Source organism: Drosophila biarmipes, chromosome X (genome assembly GCF_025231255.1).
Source record: "Drosophila biarmipes strain raj3 chromosome X, RU_DBia_V1.1, whole genome shotgun sequence".
Lineage (NCBI taxonomy): Eukaryota > Metazoa > Arthropoda > Insecta > Diptera > Drosophilidae > Drosophila > Drosophila biarmipes.
The window spans coordinates 4,558,439-4,581,799 of record NC_066611.1 but is presented as its reverse complement, the minus strand read 5'-3'; the positions used below and the strand labels follow the sequence as shown (position 1 = coordinate 4,581,799).

Below are 23,361 nucleotides of genomic sequence, written 5' to 3'. Positions count from 1 at the left end.
CCCCGAGTCTCGAGCAAGAGATAGCCCAGACACTTGGCTTCAAGCAAACCAAAGCGATAAGACAGTTAACGATTGTTAAGAAACATTTACAAGCGGTGGAACCCACTTGTTACAGCCCGAGAATGCCGCAAAATTCAATCAATTCAGGGCACTGAATACGAGTACACGATATAAGAGCAATAAGGGCTATAAGAGCAACAAGAATGGTAATGAAACCGCGCTAGCAGCACTTCAAAAACCCAAACCCCAGCGTAATTGCGTTTTTAATTAGGGGATTTATAAGCGGAGGCAGCGCGTTCTACGGTTTCCAGCGCATTTCCACGGGCGAAAGGCGGAAGTCCCAGTTTCGCCGGCATTTTTTGGCTCTGGCTGTGGCTCGGGCTCGGATGCAACACCTGGCGATTGTCACCATCCATTCGGATGAGTGTCCATCCGCCGCCTTCCGCTCCCCTGATGGCCGCGCCAAGAGGAGAAGTGACAAGCAGGCAACAATAAATTCCGCAGTCGTGGCCAGTACATCAAAACTACATTAGCCGACCGTGTGAGCACCGACTGACCCATTTATCGAGTGCTGTCCGTCGTCTCACCCAGTTGACTGTGATGTGTTAATTAGTCAAATGTTGGTCAACACCCAACACAGCACTCTTGGCGATGTTTGGCCGGCGTTCCAAGTGGACTTTGCATCTGCGAGGGGCGGAGGTACTTTGAAATCTCATTTTTTCACAGCTCAAGCAGATTACTCTTGAGATTCACCGGTGAAAAGTGGTTAACAAGTTTGTGATTTTAAGTAGCTTTCAGAGCTGACTAAATCCTAGACTAAGCAAGAGACAGTTCTTTATTTTGCGATTTGCAAGAGGTCAGTGTAAAATCTGCACAAAATGTATTAAATTATAGCTTTGCACCTGGTCTGGTAAATTATATGAAATTTAGAATTCCGAATCAGTCTTTGGAAAACCCCTTCCCGTGTTTCCCAACTCTCTTTTGGCTTCATATCGACTCCTCGTAAACGGCAATCAATCTCACGTAATAGCCTCCCTTCTGCTGCGCCTCATTTCCTCTGCATTATTTTTCAGTTTATTGGGATTTTGCAATTTTGTTTCTGGCATCTGCCAGACTCTGTGCACACATCGCCTGGGCCTTTTCCTGCGTGCAGTGCTTTTGTATGCCAGGCACAAAAATGCGAGCCAGCAAAAAGGCAGGCAAAACCGAAGCAAAATCGGCAAAAATGATTTAATAAGTCGCCGGACAGCGGAGCCGGGCAGCCAGAGCCACTGGCAACCGGATATCGGAGTCGAAGTTGAAGTTGGAACTGAGTAAATGTTTTGCAATTTCCCTAAGATTTCCATGGGGCGACTGCTATCTGTATCTGCATCTGTATCTGTGGCTGCAGTTACTCGCAGATACGTGTTGCAAGCGAGCATGTGCGTGTGCCGCACGATCGGCGGTTCCTCAATTAAACAGCACTTGAATATACAATTTTATTTGTTTTACCATCGATCGTTAGGCTCCCGAAAATTAAGTCCGGCCAGAGCCGATTAATGCTCAAGCGTTTTAAAGCCCCCGCTCGAAGTGTTGGCCGTCCTGAGCGCGGCAAGCGGACACCAAACACTGCGCAGCGGAGAATATTACACAGGAAAAATAGGTATACTGAAGACGATATTTTAGTTTAATTCCGTATCTAAATGAATGTTGTATAGTCTTGGGTTACTTACAAAAAATTTGTATAATACCTCGTAGTATTATGTCAGATTCATTAAAATGTACAACACATTTGGCATGTATCTCACATATTTACTCATTATATGAAATAAGTCACATAAATTGCAATATTTTCCTGCTTGAAATAATACTACATACCCATCTATGCAAAATCTATAATATTTCTTTTTAATATTTAATTATACTAAAAATACCATGCTTTTCAATATGTTTGCCAAATATAATACGTGCTATCTCAGGTATATAAAAATACATAAAATATTCTGAATGTATATTATATGATTAATAAATATTTTCGATTTGAATATCAAATGCAATATTTTCCATGTCATTTTATAATAATTGAATCTGACAATATGTTTTAAAGTGAAGCACCACAAAATTGTTCGCCGTGCTCCAAACACAGATCGACGGCAAAAGGCACTTGATTTACGAGTTGCGTCCGCAGAAGCTGCATCTCGCCGTCGTGGACGTGGATGTGAGCATGGATGTGGATGCCACTCGACTCATTTGCCGCACTCATCCACTCATCGGATTCATTCATTACGGGACAACCGCTCTGCCGCCAATAATTGTTATTTTATTGTTTAATCGCCGACAACGTCGCCGGCTGCTTTGATTTTCGCCGTCGATTTGCCCCACGAATAATAGAGTTGTTTTTCGAGCCACGAACGGAAGGTACAGCGATTGGGGATTCGACTCGAACATGAGTCGATGTCTGGCCAAGTACCATCCCCCCTTCTTCTCCACCGTTCCCCATGACCATCGATTTGATCTCGTTTTCACGGCGTTTGATTGTTACAAGGTCAAGTTGCACGGATCGGAAAAGTAGTGATATGTCTGATCGTTTTTGGAAGCAATTATTGCGATTACTAAATAGTATCTAGGGGCTATACATCTTTTAAACAATGTAGATTACAAATTTAGTATTACTACAGTCGGAATATATGTGAAATCATTCTTTAAACACATATTTTCCTGCGAATTTTGACTGTTTAAAGTTAATTTTAAGTTTATACATGTTAAGAAAAAGATAAAAAATGTTTTATAGACTTAAAATATATTTATTTTATAGCAACTAAAATCTAAAATTAAATGTTTTGAATAAATCAAAGTAAAAATAGGTAAGTACAACCTTATGATACCTTAGTCAAGAAGTTCTTGAGCTATTTCATTGTTCCCCAAACTGCACACACCTAACCATCAGAGTGGCCCTATGATGAATAGCAATTCGAACAAGTACTCCGCTTACCAGCACTGATATTATGGTAGGCCCATCCCAATTAAGAAGCACCTCCTTTCGCATTCAGATTCCCAGACGGGGAGAAACCCGAATTAGAATACACCCCGATCATTATGCAAATGCGGCATCGCACCCCGCGCTTGTGGGTCGCTCTTTCTAATTCGGCTTAATTAAGGCGTTGCGGCGTTAATGAACCGTAAAACAAAGACCGGGCCAAGAGGGCCGGCACAGTGGGCCTAATGGCCGCAGTTGCAGTTTCCAGCTGCGCGTTTTCCTTTTCCCGCCGCCGAGTGAAAGAGGGCCAAAAGCCAAGACGCCAGAGACAAACGGCAGCCAAGAGCCAACTTTCCCGCTGTCAACAATGGGCAGCCGGCTGCAGGTGGGCGTGGCACTCGGCCTGTTCACATGTGTCTGTTTTCGAGTGCCTACTGTCTACCGTCTGCCCTCCGCTAATGACAATGACTGGGTGGGTAAAAGTGCCGACGCTGCCAGAGAAATCCCCGGGTTCGGATTCGCACAGAGCTGTGAAAGCCGCGAGAAGCGAGTGACTTTGGCCCCAGAATCAAGTTGTCATATGCACATGCACGGGGCACAAACGATCTAGAAAGTGACGGCTTGAAGAAAGCTTATAACTATGGTTTTATGTGAAATAAAAGACACATCAAGAGGGGAACTTGTAGGAACGAAGAGTGACAATTAAAAAATAAAAGGGAATATAAACAAGGCTATTTTTGCTTAGCGATTACAAAGAATAAAATGAAAAATAAACTATATTTCTTATGCTACTTTTCCTTTGACATGCTGAAAGATATAAAAAAGAAAAAAATGAAATCAAGAAATTTGAATGTAATGTAATAAATATTTCCACAGATTTACAGAAATTCTTAGTCATAAATTCATAGAAAATATTTGGGAGGCCTTCGAAATAATTTTAAGCTATAAAAAAATCATTAAACATATTGTCTTTGCAAGACAAAAATTGTTTTTTTACATTTTTCTTAGAGTTTTTTGCTTAAGTCTTTTGTTAAATCATTTTTTTATAATTTTTCTTTGAGTTTTTTGCTTAAGTCTTTTGTTAAATCATTTATTTTATAATTTTTCTTCGAGTTTTTTGCTTAAGTCTTTTGTTAAATCATTTATTTTATAATTTTTCTTCGAGTTTTTTGCTTAAGTCTTTTGATTTGCATACCTTTCTGCAAACGCTTTAAATGCTGCATGTCCGTTCTGCGGTCTAGAATTTTGTGCTGAATCAGCAGCCCGAGCAAGCCTGGCACCCTTCTAAAATTGTGAAAGGAACCAGTGACAGATCGCAGCACCAGCTCAAAATGTTTTGCGCTCGGCGGCTGTTTTGTCTTGGCGAAGTCGACCCACACTCGCACGATTAAACGTTAAATAAGCTAACGCACTAACGGGCTGCGACATGATCATTATGCAGATTTATGACTTCAACACTTGCAACTGATAGTGCGGCCAGCCCCTTCGCAGAGCCAGCCCCTTCGCCCCCACCCCTGCCCATTTCGTTGTTAACAAAGTTGTTTGTTTATGAGGCGCTTGGCTTGAATTATGGCTGGAAATTAACAACAATTTAGCGGCTCAGACTTGTCGCCAGCTTCCACAGCCATTAGCAACGACACTTGGCCGGATCGGATCGGCTCGGATCGGATCGGCGATAAGTCGGGGCATTATACCTATGGTCGAGATCGGAGCATAGCTGGGCCCATATCTATGTAGGCCCCCGGTGGGCGTCTCGAATGGCCTTTAATTAATCACTTGGTCGTAGTACTCGGCTCTAATTAAATTCAATTTCACGAATCGATCACCGGTCCGTCATGTTGAAAAATGGTTATTAAACTATTGCGAAATCTCGTCTGGGCCAAGCGCTCTAATTGGCTTCACTTACTTCACTGCCGTTTTTTTCACCATTTTTACTGCCTTATAATGTCCCCGATAACCGTTTAATTGCCAAACGTTAACAAGGAGCCCACCGAAAGCTCTGAAATCCGAAATTGTTGCATGCAACTTTGTATTTTCGGTTTCAAGCAGTTCGCAACAGTCGCAGCCGCCCCGGTGCCACGCCCCTCGATAAGACGGGGGTACTGGGGCGTTGCAATCCGTCGGTCAGCAAAATGTTTGTTTAAACTGCGCTTTTGCGGCCAACGAAATGGAAACAGCAGAGGTTACCGTGGGGCAGGGCATTAAAAAATGCAATTTAATGGTTATTTTATAATAACCATATAATAATAATATAATAAATATGTTTCGAAAATTAAATATCTGTATATCTAAAATATTATTATACCATTAAATATTTATTATATTATCTAACGATCAAAACTCCGTTAAAAAATATTATTTTAGTTAGACAACTACTTATTATTTTATCATTATTTTTTGCAAAGGGAAAGTGCTGCTTAATAAGTAAAAAATGTAATTAAACCAATTTTTAACTTAGTAAAGGTCACTGTTTTATTGCGTGCGTGAGATACAAGATCTCTCACCTCTGCCCCTTTGCTACATCATTATTTCTTAGGTACACAGAAAAAAGTTTAAGCATGACTTAGGCATGTCTTAAGTTAATAAATTTAAATTTAAGAACATGTAACCCTTTGATTTTCTATACAAAATACTAATACTTATTGTAAAATTACTAAATTCTACTTTAAAATACTAATAGCTACTACGACAAAATGTAAATTCAGAAAAATGTCTTAAAGCATAGTACTATATCTCTAAGTATCTATTTTTCAGCCTGCTAGATGGCATGTGAGTCGATGGCAATTAACTAGCTGGAAATATGACCGGGCCAAGAACCAGCCCCCCTGGCACTCCCCTTTGACCCGCTGGCGGGCTGCTTTGCATTTGTCGCTTGTCGTCCGCCTGGTTTATTGCACTTTTGGCAGCTAATATTTATTAACCATAATTATCGGTTGCCGCCGGCCGTTCTAACTGTACACGATCTTTTGGGCACGGCTTCCGGGCCAGGCCAAGCCGCCTTGATTGCCAGCCACAGCGGTAGCAACAACGCCATGCAAATCACTCGACTGGCTCTGGATCGAGTGGGCTGGCGAAATTGAATTCAAATTGATAGATGGGCCGAGGTGAGGACAGGCCAGCGCTTGCAGGCCGGGCAAGGGAAAAGAGCCGACTCATCTTTCACCACAAGTCCACTTCCCAGACGTGGAAAAGCGGCACGGAAATTATGAGGCGCTTTTCATTTTGGCATTGAATGCAAGCGCGAAGGTAGCCAAAGTGAATGTCTGATTTTGATGCTGATGTTGCCACTTGCCACCGTTGGTGTTGCTGGTTGCCAGCTGCCAGTTGCTGGCTGCCAGTTGCCAGTTGCTACTGTTGCAGGTGGGCCAGCGAAATCTCTCGGCCGGAAGCATCGACAAATTTGCACTAAATGGCACCATGGCACGCGCATCATCATCAGCGGCATCGTAATCATCGTCTTTTGGCCATTCAGCCGATTATGCTGATGATTTTATTATTTTGTTTGAGTTTTTTCGGCAAGCGCTCGCGCTTCGTGATTTCATTTTTTTCACCTGGCTTCAGGGTTTTTGTTGCCATCGTTGCTTAAATTAAAAGGCGCTCTTTCGGATGTAGTTGGTTGGAAAATTAAAAAAGAAATGAGTAGAATACCAAATTGATAGATAAACCGATTTTATGGGCAGATAATAAACGAGTATTAAAAAGTGAAAAAAAGTTTAATTATATTTGGGCATGGGGAAGGATAGACGGTCGTTGAAGAGGTAAACATTGTGCCAAACATTTCTCGGCTGCGATCGTTTTGAAAGGGGTGTTATTAAAAATAAGCAAGTGTACTAAAAGGAAGCCATTAAGCCGATGTTTGATAAAGTTGGTCCAATACCAATAATATGGGGAACATAAGCTTACACAAGAAATCAATTACTTACTTAGTTACTCATGCCCAAAAAGGATGTAAAAGCGGAATCCAAAAAGTAATTCGTTTACGGATGTTCCTAAAAAAATAAAAATATAGATAACAATTTTTTTTTGTATATTTATAAATATTTAGTTAAATTTTTGTATTTACGAACCTTATCGGACATTTAAGTACTTAAAATAAAATAAACAAGATTCACCATGAAACGTTTATAATGGTAGAGTGGTGTGAAACAAAAGACTAAGGACACAAACTTGCAGCCATTTCAGCGCACGCGCAAAAGAAATGACAAATGACACATTGCATAAAAATATGCTAGATAAACCCTTTTTACACCTAAAATAAAATAGTCGAAATAAATCCGTACAACCTTTAAAGTAAATATGAAATGCACTTTCCGTTCGTAGTCAGAATTTCCCATCTGGCAAGTGGGGCGAAACAAAAGACTTAGGACACAAACTTGCCAGCCATTTCAGCGCACGCGCAATTGAAATGACAAATGCCACAATGCTTAACAATATACTAGATAAAGAATTTTGTATACCTAAAATAAAATACATGAAATCAACCCTTAAACCCTTAGAATGGTAAAAAGTCGTTCAGTACGAACCAAAAATGTGAAAAGCACTTCCCTTTCGCAGTCAGAATTTCCCATCCAAGCGATTCGAGTGCGGCGAAACAAAAGACTTAGGACACAAACTTGCCACCCATTTCAGCGCACGCGCAATCGAAATGACAAATGCCACAATGCACATACTCTAGGTGACGCAAGTGGCCGCGCAGACCCCCTTCTTGGCCGCTTCAACCACTTGGTCTGGTTTTTTGGTCCCTCTATAATTTACCTGGTATGCGTGCGCGTTCAATGCATTTTTCCTTTATTTCTCTGCTCGGCGGCACGATAATTTTCATTTTTTGCACCGCTGCCGCTTGCTGCCTGCCAATAAAAGTCTTTGTCAACGGTTTTGTTGCTGTAATCAAGTCACACGCATGCGCAACGAAGGCAGCCATTTCAGATATTTCTGCGGCGGCTCTCTTCATTTGCATTTAATTCCAGCGAAAGAAATAAAACATATACTTCCATTTCCACTCGGCCACCGCTCCCCTGCCACCCGACTGATAATTAAATCGCATTTAATTGCCGCCAACCGTAATAAAAACAATGTGTGGCAATTGTGAGAACCCGCCGAAGCCATTGACATATGGCATCGACACCGCCATCGGCATCGCCATAGCCATCGCCATCGGAATCGGAATACGGAATATGGCAGCGATTGCAAAACATATTGCCAACCATTTGTCCAACCTGATATTGTTCGGGCTGAGTTATTTGCCTGTGCCGGCGCACAAGACAAACGACATGCATTCATTGCTTATGACAGCCATGGCTGCATACCCCAATGGCCCTTGAAACGGATTGCAACACGGCGGGGGGATCCACAACGGCTTTCCGCTCAGAACTCATTGATTTATATCATCATCTGGCAGGAAATCCAATTTACAGCCCCCGACTTATGACGAGTTCCTCAAACTCAGTGGTACTTTAATTAAACTTAAACTGACTTATTTGCAAAGCTGCACAAATAATTGCACAAAATAAATGTTTATTATAATTTATCAATAATTAAATAAAATAACTAAGCTTTACTGTATATTTGCCTGGCAATCAGACAAAAAAATAAACCATTTTATTGCAGTCTTAAGCTTCAAAAGGAATTTAAATATTATCTGAAAGGATTGATTGATTATTATCAGAACGATTAATTTATATCATATATATATGCCTCTCTAAATGTTAAAGATTTTTCATAATAATTCGTAATATTTCCACTGTATCAGAAAAACCTATTTAATATTATCGATAATAAAAATAACTTTTTTATTGTTGAATAAATTATATGTATTTGCATTTGTCTCTTATTTGACAGCATTTGCCCAGCAATTGAACTTATAACCTCTTAATATGAGTCTTAGGTGTTTTTTAAGTTTTTTTAAATTAAAAAATATTTAAGCTTGACCTTAGTCAATTTATTTTGCAACTTTTTTCCAAATGGATGGTAATGGTATGCCACTTACTTGGGCACTCGCAGATTTCCTGGCATTAGCCACACGCCACAGTTTCCCAAGGGCCTTTCCACCAAGAAATACTCGGAGGCTTTCATTGTCAACCCGCTAAGCGGCTACTTATCGCATTTAATTGTGATTATAAGTCGTCTGTTTATGGCGGGGACCAGAGCCGCAATTAGCCGGCTGTTGATTAACAATAATTGCGATGTGAAACACTTTAAAACGCCATAAAAGAGACTTACGAGCCGCATGCCAGACGGAGTGGGCCGGGGACTCCACTGGTGTTGCAGAGAGCGCAGAGAATGCCCCACATTTGGTCAGACCCCCAAAAGTGGTCGAAAAATGTGTGCTCGGCAGGATGCAATCAATGTCATCCGACGTGGCCAGCCGGCGAAGTAATCAAGTCGAGAATGCCGGATAATTGATGCCAATTGACTGGGCAGGAAGCGCATAAATTGAATCGAAACGAATCGAACGATTGTCAGAGCCAGAAACGAGAGCACAGAACTTATGACAGCTTCATCAGTGGGAAAATGGAAAAACTCGCAGAGCTCGGAAAGCACTGAAAAACAGATGGCGGTCCGATCTTATCGCTGGACATGCTGGACATGCTGGACATGCGACAACCTGATCGATCGATGGGACCACACAGCGGCGACCGCCTGTCGAACCTATCGTTATCGATTGCCAATCGGCACGAATCGGACACCCGACATGTGCCCAATAAATCGAGCACTGACAGACACAACACTTGGGCGGCAGTGGGGTATAAATTATCTCCCCAGCCTCCATAACTTCTCATATTTTTGTTTTCGCTCGGGCTTCCCTATGCGCTGCTAAATAAATTAAGATATAGTTAACACGGCTGGGATCCTAAATGGGGGGAAACGGGTGAGAGAAGCAAGTGAAAACTGGGCAAACACCAGGTGATGAATGGGGCCAGATAAGCTCAGCGAATTACCAGGTGAAAGAAGTCTAGTTAGTGCCAAAAAACGACTGCCTATAAAGCCTAATTGTGTATGAAATGATAGAGTGGTTGGGCGCTTAAACAAAATGGCTAAATGCCTTGTGCCTAATGAAAATACGTGGTTTTCCAGCCATTAATTATTTTTAAATGTCCAAGGAGATTATAAGCCAATTTGAAAACACGGCTTTCTTTTAGCCAGCTTTTACTTTTGTTTATTATTTGGTTGGCACCTAAAGTATATTTTGTATTTCCCTCAGGAATATGTAGTTTCTGCATTCCTTTGAGTACCTGAGCCACTGGTTAATTGCCCTGATCTGCGGACTCCTCGACCCGTGGTTCATTCTGGTCTCGGTGGCCACTCCAGGTATTTGCATTTTACAGATCGCCTGACAACGGGGAGCGTTCGCCGACTTGCCCCGCACACAAGCTGTCGATCGCACACAAATATTTGCTTATGGTAACCTTGGTGCGTGGCCCAAACCCGTTGCGACCGGACGGACATTATCTCGCTTTGGGTGCGCATTTTCCGAGACTCGCCTGCGGGGCATAATTGGGTTTTAATTGATACCAAAGCGAAAAGCGAATGAAAAACCCCACAAAAGGCGGCTCAAAAAATCGAAAGTCCGATTTCTGAAGTCTGCATGCAAATTCTAGCTAAGGGAAGTGATTAATTTTGACGTTGCGGAGGCTTGGCTTAGTTTTCAGTTTTCAGTTTGCAGTTTTCGGCTTTTCAGCCTTTATTTTCAGTTCCAGCCACATATCACATCATATCGAATTACCGAGTGGCCTTAACAACACAATTAAGACCCGTTTACATTTTTGGTTTGGTTTTTATTTCCATTTTCCCCGCGGCCAATTGAATTGGCCTAATGAGTGCAACGAATTTGACAGCATGGATATCTTTGGACACATGCTCATATATAGTGGCGCACTCGGATCTGTCGATGCAGCTAATCCGCGGCCGCTGATTGTTCGTTCCGAAAAATATGTGAAAGGGCCGTCGCCGGGTTGTCAACGCGGCTCGAATACACAAATATAGCCACGCCGATATGCAGATCGCCGCTTATATAGCCACGGACTACAAATCATTGAGTCACGCCTATGAAATTTACATAAATATGAGCAAACAAAATGGAAGAAAGAAAAACGATCGAGTGAACTAAAGGAGTCCCGCGGGGTGATGATTCTTGAATGCTCTTTGACTGAGATTAAGTCAACTTAAATTGATTTTGAAAGAAATATGTGGAATATATGTAAATGCAAAATAATTATTTATTATATTAAAATACAATATAAATTGTAAACTTAATCGTTGGAGACACTCGATTCTATTCAGTTAACATATACTAATCCTATTATACTCCCTCGGCAATTCAAGTTTGAGTATTTTGTTTCAAAATGCTTGGCTTAAGCCAACTTTAGGAGTACCCCAATCGCCCATCATAACCAATGGACCAACCCCACTCACGAATTTGGTAAGGGTATGCAAAATGCAATTCATCAGCTGGCAATAAGCATAAAGCCATAAAACCATCGACTGACTTAATGGAGTCGTTTGAGCGACAAAATTGTTTAGTGCAGCTGGAAGAAAAAAATTGAAAAGCCCCTGCGCCGCCCCTCGATTGGGCCACGCCCCTGGCATTTTTCCATGGGGCAGTGGATAAAAAGAAGCCGAGGCGCAGGCAGAAAAAATGCTAAAGTTCGTTTCTTAAGTCTTTCGTTTGGCGGCGCTAAAGATTGCGCAAAAAACGGGGGGAACAAAAAGCGAAACAACTCCCGAAATCCCAGAAATCCAACTTCGTGCCACAGCCTAAGCAGTTTGCCAAAACTAAGGCCAGTAAATAATATGACCAGCGGCTCGGGGATAATTGTTTGGTTATCTCGAATATGTTTCTCGGTTTTCCTTGCCTCGATTACTGCTCCAATTTAAAATATTGCAGAGCAGCCAATCCCAAAATCAAATCAAATCAAAAAGTTGCCAAATGTTGCAGCAGTAATTATTGTTTCCAGGCTATATCGACGTGTGGGCGTGGCACAGTCAGCCTTAGAATGCGGTAGAGAAAGCAATAATAGCAATGGCAGCAAGCGGCGGCAACAGGCGGCAACGGCGGCAAATAAACAGAAACCCCAGTCGGGCAAAGTAAGGCAAACAAATTGGTGCCAAGGTTGCCGCGGGACAAACAAATAGGGTCCAAAGCCATAATTAGATCAAAAGTCATAATTTTTCTGTATTTTTTAGTTACCTTTTCGTTGCTGTAACAACAAACAAGCAACCACAAAAGGTGCCCAAAGTACGCCAAGCAATAAAGAAGCAAAGCCAAATCCAAAGCCCCGACCAAAAAAAATCACTTTAATTTGAGCGCATTTCATTTTGTCAAGTCGCTGCTCTGGCTTTTATAGAAAGAAAAAGCAGCAACAATAGAGCACGTTTTGTAGGGCGGTCAGCAAAAAAAAACAAAAAACGGAAAAATTCGTAGCCAATTTAAATGTCATTGCGCCATTTTGATCCCCACCCCCAACCCTTTCGCCCGGGCCAGCTCTTAGCTCGAAATTGAAAACAAATCTTATCAACGGATTATCTACAACAGCGGAACAGCATCGCGAAACCCGGGGAGGGGGTCGGGTGGTGCTGGGTGGTGCTGGGTGGGAGGCCAGAGGTCAGCGGTGGTTCACGGAGGCGTCAACTAGCCACTCACAAAGTGATTGGATCCCGATCGATTCGGCCAGATAAAGCAAACAAACCCGAACCACCGGCGAGCTCCGATTCGAAAGTGAAAGCCACCCAGGCCGAGCGTTCGGTGGTTCTGGGCTGGGTTGCGGGTCAAGAGGTGAAGCCATCGTCTGGTTGGTCCACCAAAGATGCAACAAGTGGAAAAATGTAAAACACCCACAAAACGTACAATTACCTAAACAACATTAAAAATAAAAAACACCAAAAAATATTAAATATGATTGCCTTAAATTATATTTATGTTTCTTAGATGGATACAAATCGATTACTTATAAAAACGGTAGCCAGTCGAAGGATTTCATTTTTAATTTAGGTAAATTATTCTTTATTCTTTATTTAAACAAAATAAAGCATATAATACTAAAATTAATATTAAAAAAAAAGAAAAGGCGACATAATTTATTATATTTTTTTGGTTTATAACAGTTTTTATATACATTAATTATAGAAATATTTAATATAACCATTAAAGTTAATTTAAATCATTGAAATGTTGTGTTTAATATGAAATTATTGTTTTTAACGACGTAAAATGTTTTAAGCAAATACGACTTGAATAGGACTAAATAAACATTGTATTGTTTTGTGTTTTGTATTTAGTGCAAATATTAAATACAAGATTTGGATATTTATACAATATATTTTACAATTTCATTTTTTTATTTTTGCTGTCTGAAATGTAAAAATAGGCATTCAAGTACCAACACCATATAACAACCCACAGATTCTACCATCAAGGCGAATAATAAAAGCAAAGTTAACTGCATCTCCGTGCCACCCATAATTATATTCTTGATATTGCTCCATCAATAAATTGGCAGTTACCAACCAAGTCAATTTGTGGCACTTCATACCAGGCAATAAAAGTAGCACCATGTGTAACATTCTTAACTAGCAACGTATCCTTGTGCATTTGCTTATTAAAAACGAACTAATGAAATAGCTCAGTTGTTGATTATGCAATTGCAGCTCAACAGTTTTTATTTGTGACAGGCAAACGATTAAATTCCAGCTAAATATCAATTACACATCGAACTGGCGCGTTTAATCTCCTTTAACCTCGGCACACAACACCCCGGGGTGTCAGAGCCACCCTGCACCACCCTGCTCCACCCAGCCCCACCTAACGCCACCTGACATCTGACCCTGACCCAACCTTGCACCGTCAGTCAGCCGAGTGAATGCCAGGCAACTCGCACTCGGATCTCCCCTATCATCGAATCTTCAGCGGTGACACCGCCGATCGATCGAACCGCCCTGACTTGCACCACTGAACCACCGAACCGAGCCAGGCCGAACTGAACCACCGCGGGCAAATAGAGCATAGCCATGCCGAATGTTTGGCCAACTGTGTCTGCACAAAAATTTGAAAGTAATACTTGGGCGCTTAAATAAATATACGAGTATATGTACTGCAGGCTTATACTCAAAGATCAAAGTGCGTTATGGGTTCTACATCTAAGCCTATCACTACACTGAATCTGAGAGATGTAAATAAAACAAAATAGTTAAAATAAGTTGGGTATTCAGTTTGAACTGCAAAGTTCTTATAAATGATCTTCTTTGCGATACTCTAATATAAATCGAATCAAAACTTTTTTCTATGACATTCCGGGTATATCAAGATACTACATTTTAATATATATTATAAGATATATGTCATGAAGATATTCCATCATATCATATTATATCATATAATATCATTTTCAAAACACGTCAGTTCCAACTTTAGGGCATTTTCAAAGAGACAAATCATGAATAATACAATTTCCTATATAGACTTTGCAATATTTATTATATATAGGTGTATCTTTTGAATTTGAAAATGATCTTGATAATATCGTTATAACAGTAGTGAACAAAGTGAGATTAATAAACTCGTTTGGAAAAACAGCGCTTGCTCGTTCTTTCTGTGTGATTGCCAGGCGGGATGGTCAGCCACCTCGACTTATGCAAATGTGGAGCGTCCTTCTAGCCGGGAGCCGACTGCCGCGGCAGCGGTGGGGGTGGAGACTTCTCAACTTCTCAGCTTGACCCACGCCAGTTGCGGGGACTCAAGTGCTGTAGTTTTCGAAGCATGTGGCGCGAGGTCTTGACATTGTACCTTGAGCATTGTCATGATTTGTTGTCATCAGCGGGTCGCAAATGAAAAGCTGCCAAAGCAAATCAAATGGCAAACAGCGCACAGCAAACGGCTAATAGCAAATTGTTTTGCCAACTTGAAGGCACAGGCATGGCCATCCAGCATCGGCTCGGACGTCTCCACACCCAGTGGGCGTTGCACATGTGCTGCACGTTGGCTGTGGCGGCTGCTCTACTTTTTGCCAGATATTTCTTCTCGTGAGTCACGGGGGGCTGGAGAACTGACGGGAGAATCGACTGGGCCGAGGCGAAAAATAAAAACGAAAACAAAACTTGGGGGCTCTGAAAATGCAATTGCGCAACACGGCAGCGCAGCTACAAAACTGATAAACCAAATGACGCGCTTGAGTGGTTGTTGTTGCCCATGGTTGCGCCATGGAAATTCTTTCCAAGGTTCATTTAGCCGAACATGCCTTGCGCCTTGCTTTAATTAAACTTTTGCCCACTAAATGTTTTACTTTTCGAACCGCTGTTCGACGGTTCGGTGGTGCAGTGGTGCGGTGGTGCAGTTACCCTGCGGTTACCCTTTGAAGTTGCCCAAAACGGGGCGCGAGCCATAAATGAGGCATCCCACCATCGAGCACATGTGGGTGGCTGTCTGATTTGCATCGCACATTGCACAATCCGCTAATTAAAATGTAAGCTCCCCATTGGGTTGGGTGGATCGGAATATGTGGGAGGAAATTTCAGTGTTCCTACATATCATATAACAGGTCTATAAATAGGTTTGAAATTTGTGCAAAAATCCTAATGATTACATGCCAAATCGAAATTATTTTTAATTTTCCCCGTTGGGCGCCATTTAAATTGTGCAATATATCCATTGCTTAATTTAAATTTCTGAACAAAATAACTTGATTCTTTCATTTCCAATTTAAATACATTTTTCATATAAGTCCCTCCTTCTCTTTGATGAGCTTTGCAAAGGTGCTTAAGAATGGTTTTGCTTGGCCCCTCGTTGGGCGCCATTTATTCTTCTCTACTGAATATCCAATAGCAGAAAAGCTCCATTTGACCCCTTGAGTTACCCAATCTTTTGTTTTGCTACCATTATGGCTGCTGCTGCCTGGATGTGGCACTTTGTCATCTTGCAGTGGCATTTCAGAGATGCGAGCACTCAACACCGACACTTTGTGGCATGTGGGCGAAGCTTATCTTTTTGCCGGAGTTGCCACATGATAAACATGGCCAAGGTGTCCGCAACTCGAGGCTCTCGCCATAATTACAAGAAGCTGTTGTCGTCGCCTTTTGTCCAGAAAAGCAGGCAAACAAAAATAAAGTTGGAAAACAACAATAAACTATAAAGGAAGTTGGAAATACCCTAGAAATTTGACGTATGTAACTTACGTATGTAACATTAAGAAAAGAAGCACACACAAGTTAAATGAAGTTTTAAAGAAGTTAAATATAAAACTGAAATTCTAAAACTTCTAAAAGGAACCTGGTACACCCATACATATTTCCATAATGAAATCACCAAACTTACTCACTGACTTGCAATACCTTTGGCAAGGGTATGTAAAGCAGCAATAGACGCGCAGACAGCGAAAAAATAAAGTTTGCAATAAGTTTTGGCTTACAAATTTGCCAAACAATGCAGATCGCTGGGCACGACGTTGAGCCGGGACTTTTTGGCTTTGTTTGTGGCTTAAAGTTTGCCCAGAGTCGCCAGCGCTCTGGACTGGAGGCTCTCAACTCTCGACTTGCGATTCGCGATTTGCGATCGGGGACTTACGACTCCCCGAGTGGCTGATGGAACTCTTTCCCTCGTGTGTGAGTGCCGGCAATTATGGTTGCAGCGACTTGGGGATTTGATCGCACTCGACTCGTGCCACGCGTCCGCATTTACAAGACCAACAAATTGTGGGGATCCCCCGTCCCCGGCTCGGGCCCCATCCAATCTGGCGGTGCTTCTACTCCAATCTCATCGCATCTTATCAGATCGACTGGCGGATGGAAGGCTCCAGAAGGAGGTCATACCAAACCCGTCCCCTCACTAAACTCCGGCTCATTAAATACTTGAGTCCTGCTCATGGAAATACGCTAAGTGATGGTGTAAGTCGGGAATTTATATCTAAAACCTAATTACTATCTTTTTGAAAGGTACTTTTTATAGGTAACTCTTATAAATAAGGCTTTATACACCCAATTTCCAACATTATATTAATATTAATGAAACATATTTGCTAGGATATTTTTGGACCTTGTTGCACATTGATTTTTCTTGGTAACTGAGTTCTACTGTATCTATCGCTCGACTTTAATATATGTATATTCAAATCGAAAACAAAGACAAAAAGGGTTCGCTGATCTCCGAAATGGAGCAACCATTTTTTTCTGATTGTATTTATTGTGAAGTTAAAAAAGTTTGCAAACTTTTGCGGTTGGCGATTTATTTTCGGTGGTTTTTTGTGTTGTTGTCGCTGCGGCAGGTTCACAACGAACACGACCAGGGGGAAGAGAGGGGCGCTGGGAGCGAGGCAGGCGGGGATCGAGCGGGACGGGACCGTGGTAACGGGAAACTGTCCAAGTTATCCAGTTATCCATGTGCCTCACGCAGCAGTCGAAACGAGAGCAAAAGTAGCCACCGACATCGCTTGTTTCGGTGCATGTTGCCGGCGCACAGGGAGAAAATAGTTTCAAAACGGGGGAATTTTTCAAAAATATTCAAAAGATCATTTGTTTAAGGTCAAATAGTGAAGCGAATTTCGAGTCGATTGAGAAGATAAAAACAAAATCGAAGAAGGCGCTGATGGCTGCACCGGAAAAGACTATCAAGGATTAGAAAAATCGTTGGCTTAAGACAATTTTTTTCGGCAGGGGAACACTTTGATAGAGATGATATTGATTTGGAAGAATAAATAAAGATTTTTCATTTTAAAAAGAACATTTGGCGTACTTCTTGCACACAATAGTATTTCGATACTAGCTTTAAAAAATAAAAATTAAAAAAAAGTTGATAAGGTATAATTTATAGAAATATAGATATATTATACGTAAGCCGTTTCGATATTTTATAAAAATCTAAAATCATTGTAATTCTTTTTGTGATATTAAATAATTTATATCATAACGTTTAAATAAATAGTCATAGGAATCGGCATCAAACAAATACTTGGTAGATTCAATATGGGAATAATTATTTAACAAAAAAATATTTCAATATACTTAGCGTTCTTATTACATCTAAAAGTGAAAAGACTAATTGAAATTTGTAATTTTTCTAGTGTATATATCCGGATAGCAGTTTTTTCCAGTGTGCTCTGCCTGCTGCTTTTCGCTTTTTGTTTTCTTAGCAGTTTAGCGCCCGCTGTCCATGATTGTCCCCATGCCCCACTCAGGCAGCCCCTGCCCCTCCCCGTCGCACCCCTGCCCCTGCCCCGGCCGCTCGGAGGAGTGTGTCCACGTACCAACATTGGCCTAATGTTGCACATTGTGTGCTGAGCCTGATCTTGTTTATTATGCAAGAAAGCTGCCAAAGTGAGCCAAAGCCGAGCGACACACCGATACCCGAGTGCCGAAGCCAAGCGGCAACAATCGCAGAAAGTAAATTTACAAAATTCAATTGAACAAAGTGCTGAAGACTCTTGACCAGCGACAAGAGAAATGGGAAGCCGTGGGGACATGACCGGGTTGTGTCGAAAGTATATCTCCATGATCGCACAAAACGTAGGAAACGTAGTGCAGATCGCAAGAGTTCCTACTTGGATAATGCCGAAATGCTGGGGTAAGTGGAAGGCTGTGTTGGATACAACAGTTTGTTAAATAATAAACACAAACAAATGAAACCAAACCGAAGGCTTCATTTTATCAACGATTTAGCACCGCACTTAAATAATAAAGTAGTAAAATATTGAATCAGTTTTAATTAGACAGAAAAATATTATATGTTAAAATATTGCATCAAGTTCTTACAAAATTAAACAAGTGTTTCTTGATTATATGCAAATCATAAGGTTCAGCAATTAACGTTAAAATGTATTCCAGACAAAACAATTACCAAATTAAAAAAAAAGAAATACCAAAATCTTTTAAAATATAATCAGATTGGTGATTATTATTTAGAATACCCAAAACTGGTTTTTAATTGGCCCAACAAATGTAAAACCATATTTCAAAGTTAAAAAGTCCAAAAAATGATTTTTCTTTTGTTTAAATATCAGTTGTGTTTGTTGTATTACTGACACATTTTTTATCCAACCAGGGACTGTAATGTTTTGTTTTTGAATTCTGAAAAGGTTGCCATCACTTTCACAAGCACACAACACTGCGTCCATATAAAGTGGCTAATTTTCGGCCTGCATCATCATCACTCTTATGTGTATTACGCATACCTTTTGCTAATTTATGGCTTGTTTCACTGGATGCACCTTGTTTTTGTGTATTAACGACCGATCGGCGAAATAAACCCAAAAAAAAGCACAGCTTTGTGGCTGGTAAAATCACATTTATAGGCAGTGCATGCCCAGTGCCGTTAGTCGTTTTGCTCGATATATATTTAATGATAATATCCGAAATTCGCGTTGTTTTCAAAAGAGCCGCCGTCGGAGACGCTCGAGCGACTTAAAATTGCTCCGCACAGCGCGCACTTTGAATGGCGACTGATCGCTCGGAGTCGGCGTGCTGATAAAGCACAGGCGGAACGACGCGCGTGGAACGGGGAACGAGCGGAATGGAATGGGGAACGGGTGGGATGGCACTTTTGCTGCGGCACAGCCGCGAAGTGGGCGGCACTGCGGCACTGCGCGTAGGCCTAAATGTTAATGCAATTTGCTTTGTGCGCATATGGATCGGCGCGACCGGGGTCTTGAATTTATTTGGGAGCAGGCGAGGGCTCAGGGTGTCCCAAACGGAGGAGTGGAGGCAACACCAACGAGCAGCGACCGCCGACTGACGCTGTTCTTTTGTGACATATGGAACTGGGTCGGGTCAAGAGGTGAGTGCTTAAAACGCTCTTTAATGCCGCAAGGCTGCCAACTTGTGGTCACTGCGCGTCCCTTTTCCACTCCACTGGATGGAGCCGAGAGTTGGGCAAGCGATGGGGCAACCCCAGTACGAAGACCATACGTAAGGAAGGTGTTCAGGAACATTGAAGTCGCAACAAAGATTGAAAGGCCTATGGCCCGTCAGCAAGAGGGATCCCAAAGAGTGGTAGAAATTATATATAAATTATATTTCATAATGACTATGGGTGTAGTTAGAGAACGATTTTGTTATAAAATATCTTTAAATTTGTATCCATTTTGTACTTTGCTTAAAATAAAATAAATTTATTTTGAAAAGTAAATTTAGGGAAGTAAACTAGTGTTTATGGATGAGGTTTAATGATCCCCAAATGGTACAGTAATAAGCATTTTGTTGTTGCTTAAATCCTGGGTCGACAAACCATTTATAAGGTAATATTATTTTATATTTTAGAAAAGGAAGTATGTCAACGGTTTTTGAGACATATATTTACTGGTTAATTGTATCATTGTATTTTTTCAAATTAATGGTCAAAGAAAAATGTATATTCTCCAACTTTCAAATGTAAAAATATATCCGATTTTATAGATCCATTTTATCATCCTTCAAAGTGCAGCGTGCTATTCCTCAAATTAAAATATATTAATGTAAAACTGATACTGATCAGTATTTAAAGAGTCCAATACCTGACTTTAACTCCGCCACTCGATCACTCTTTAAGGCCAAACGTACTATTTCTCAAACCTAAACAATAAAATAACTTTACTAAAAAACAATAAAGTATTCTCAGTTTTTATGCAGACCAAGACCTTGATTCGGTTCCGCCACTCATCCTTCAGACCGACCGGACTTCCTCCCCTAAAAAGCACATATACGAGGAGGGCCCTGGTAGTGGGTTCTGGTTCTTTCATGGGCAAGGCCGTCTTTCTTCCACCGAGATGGTTGCGGTTGGGTGGGATCGGAAGTGTTTTTCGGCCGCCTCTCGGGGTTTAGGCCAAAGCTAGTGCTAATCCAAAGCCGGGCCCAACGCAACGTAGCAGAACTGCAGCCAAACCAGATCAGAAATCGGCCAGGGCCTGGGGTCACTCAGCTGACTTACAAGAATGGGGAATCAGATCAGCCGACTCCATTAGCGGCTCCATATCGGAGATGTATTGCGACGCATGCGAGAATGTGCATATGATTAGGCCAAAATAAATCAGCTTACCTCAATCGCCGGATCCAGCCTCCAGCAGAACAGGTTCAATTTTCATATAATATTTTTCTGTATTGGAACTCTTTTTTTTTGGAATTCTTTCGACTGCACCATAAACAAAATTATTTAATTTGCATATTAGAATTTTTGTTTCTCCCGCTTTGCTTTGTTTTATTATTACTTGCTGCTGCTGCCGCTGTATTGTATTTCATATTTCACTGCTGTACAAACTGCGATTCATACTCGTGCATTACTTAATTCACAAAAACAAAAAGGAGTACAAAAATGAGCTAAATTATCTCCGTTCATTAGCGAAAAATATCTTGGCAAAAAAAGTGAATTGCCCGCATATATCGGGTGGCAATAAATTTGATCAATTCATAAGTCACTTCACTTCACACCCGCCAGGTCTTGAGCGATTCTCCTGCCCGTTTTGGCCGGGCTTTGGGCGAGCAGAGGAAGTTCGTCAGCTTTGGCCGAAAGCGCAGCACTGACTGACTGGCTGATAAAGACAGGCCCGGCTGGAGGCGCACCGAGCTCGCCGAGAAGGCCCAGACGAAGAAAACCGACCCGATCGTGGCCGAAACGACTTAGAGCCAGTGGAACGGCTGAAAGCCAAGTTAGTGGGAACGAAACACGGCCGAGAGGGGAAACTCTCGGGCGGGGAATATGCTAATCATAGGCCTCTGAAATATTAGGCCCTGGATCGGGCAGTGGGCGTTCGAAAAGGCGAGCAGCTATGAGTCGGGCAGTTGAAGTGCGGCAATTGCAGCCATAAAGTCTTATTAAGGGCCAGCGCAGATACATTATTGCCAACCCAGGATGCTCGAATTTTAAGAGGCTTTAAGCACCCTAATTGAGGATTTTATTAAAAGTTTAAGAGGTCAAGAATATTACATACCTCTATTATTAATAAATATTTATTTATTTCTGTAAATTCATAAATACAATTTTAATTTTGATCTACAAATATATTAGAAACAAAATCTAAAATGTTTAAATTGCAAATTTTATAGGATTGTTAAATTGTTTGATGATATCTATTATATTATCACATTTTAAAAATGACTTATAATTGTGGTAAAATTTTTATCAATATATATTTTTTTATTTCTGTAAATTCACATTATCCAAAGAAATATTAATTTCGATCTACAAAAATATAAAAAATAAAATCTAAAATGTTTAAATTGCTAATTTTATAGGATTTTTAAATTGTTTTATGATATCAATTATACTATCACATTTTAAAAATATTTTATAATTGTGGTCAAATTTGTATTAATAAATATTAATTTATTTCTGTAAATTCACATTATGCAAATACATTTTAATTTTAATATATTAGAAACAAAATCTGAAATGTTTGAATTGCAAATTTCACAGGATTGTTTAATTGTTTTATGATATCTATTATATTATAACATTATTAAAATGTCTAATAATTGTGGTAACATTTTTAACTAACTTCCACTTGCTGCAGCTTCTATTTGCATTCGGTTTTTATTCTAGCATTTTTATGATCAACGCAAAGTGCACAGACGGAAGTTGTAAAATGGAAAAAAATATCCACAAACCGGAGGAAAATAAAACAAACCAATAATCGAAATCATTAGACATAGGCGAACTAAGGCAATGGCTGCAGTGAGTTGGACAACAATAACAAGAAATAATACTTGGCGATCGAATCTAATTGGTGGATGGGCGGGTGGGGGGAAGGGGTGGCTTTATTGGGTGGGAGGGGCGGTCATGGGGGTGGAAAGGAGGTAGGAGGGCAGCGGGAACGGGAGCGGGAGCGGGAGCGGGCAGCTCAGTGGAGTCCATTGGGTGCGGCGCCAACGCTAAACATAACGGCACAATTATAGCCGTTGTCAGATGTGTGCACACATATATCTCAGCACTGGAAAAAATTGGCACCAGCAACTAGCTGTTTTCCATAAATTAATTAGAACTCTTAAATAAATACTTATACCACATTCGAGCAAAAGTCCCCAGTTGCTCGATCTTATAGCCCATTAGTTAGCTTATAGATCTTAATCTTAAGAGTTAGTTCAAATACATGTAAAAATAAAAAAAAAAATAAAATAAAATTAATTTAAAAAATATAAAAACAGTATGCTTTAAATGAATTTATAATTTATAAAATTATTTTTATTTACACCAATTACTTTCTGTAGAGGTAGAGAGTGATATATACTTAATTAAGTTAAATATAAAAAAATACTTTATATTTTCTTCAAATATTTGAGGTTTTAATAGTGAAATGAACAAGAAATATCAATGAATTATATTTTCAATAACCTACATCCAAAACTTCTTAATCAGTAATTATTAATTAGCTTATAATCAAGACAGAACTTAATCAGTTGTGAAACCTCCTTTGAGGTGTCCTAGGAACGGTATTGTGTTAAAAAGTATGCTACACAAA

General features: G+C 40.6%; 1 protein-coding gene across 5 annotated transcripts in view; it reads right to left on the bottom strand.

The window, feature by feature from the left end:
* The window catches only part of LOC108033184 (atrophin-1), a 36,893-nt gene extending 15,483 nt beyond the window's left edge, over positions 1-21,410 (bottom strand). For 2 of the 5 annotated variants that reach the window (XM_044093349.2, XM_050888671.1), the window contains exons 1-2: positions 20,946-21,410; positions 6,880-6,945 (exon numbers count right to left, since the gene is read on the bottom strand). The gene's annotated coding sequence lies outside the window, so the exon portion shown is untranslated. Of the gene's footprint in view, positions 1-6,879; positions 6,946-19,107; positions 19,364-20,945 lie in introns of those variants that run through there. The other 3 variants (XM_017107426.2, XM_044093351.1, XM_044093350.1) reach the window with 2 other exon arrangements.
* Between the last annotated feature and the right edge of the window lie 1,951 nt (positions 21,411-23,361).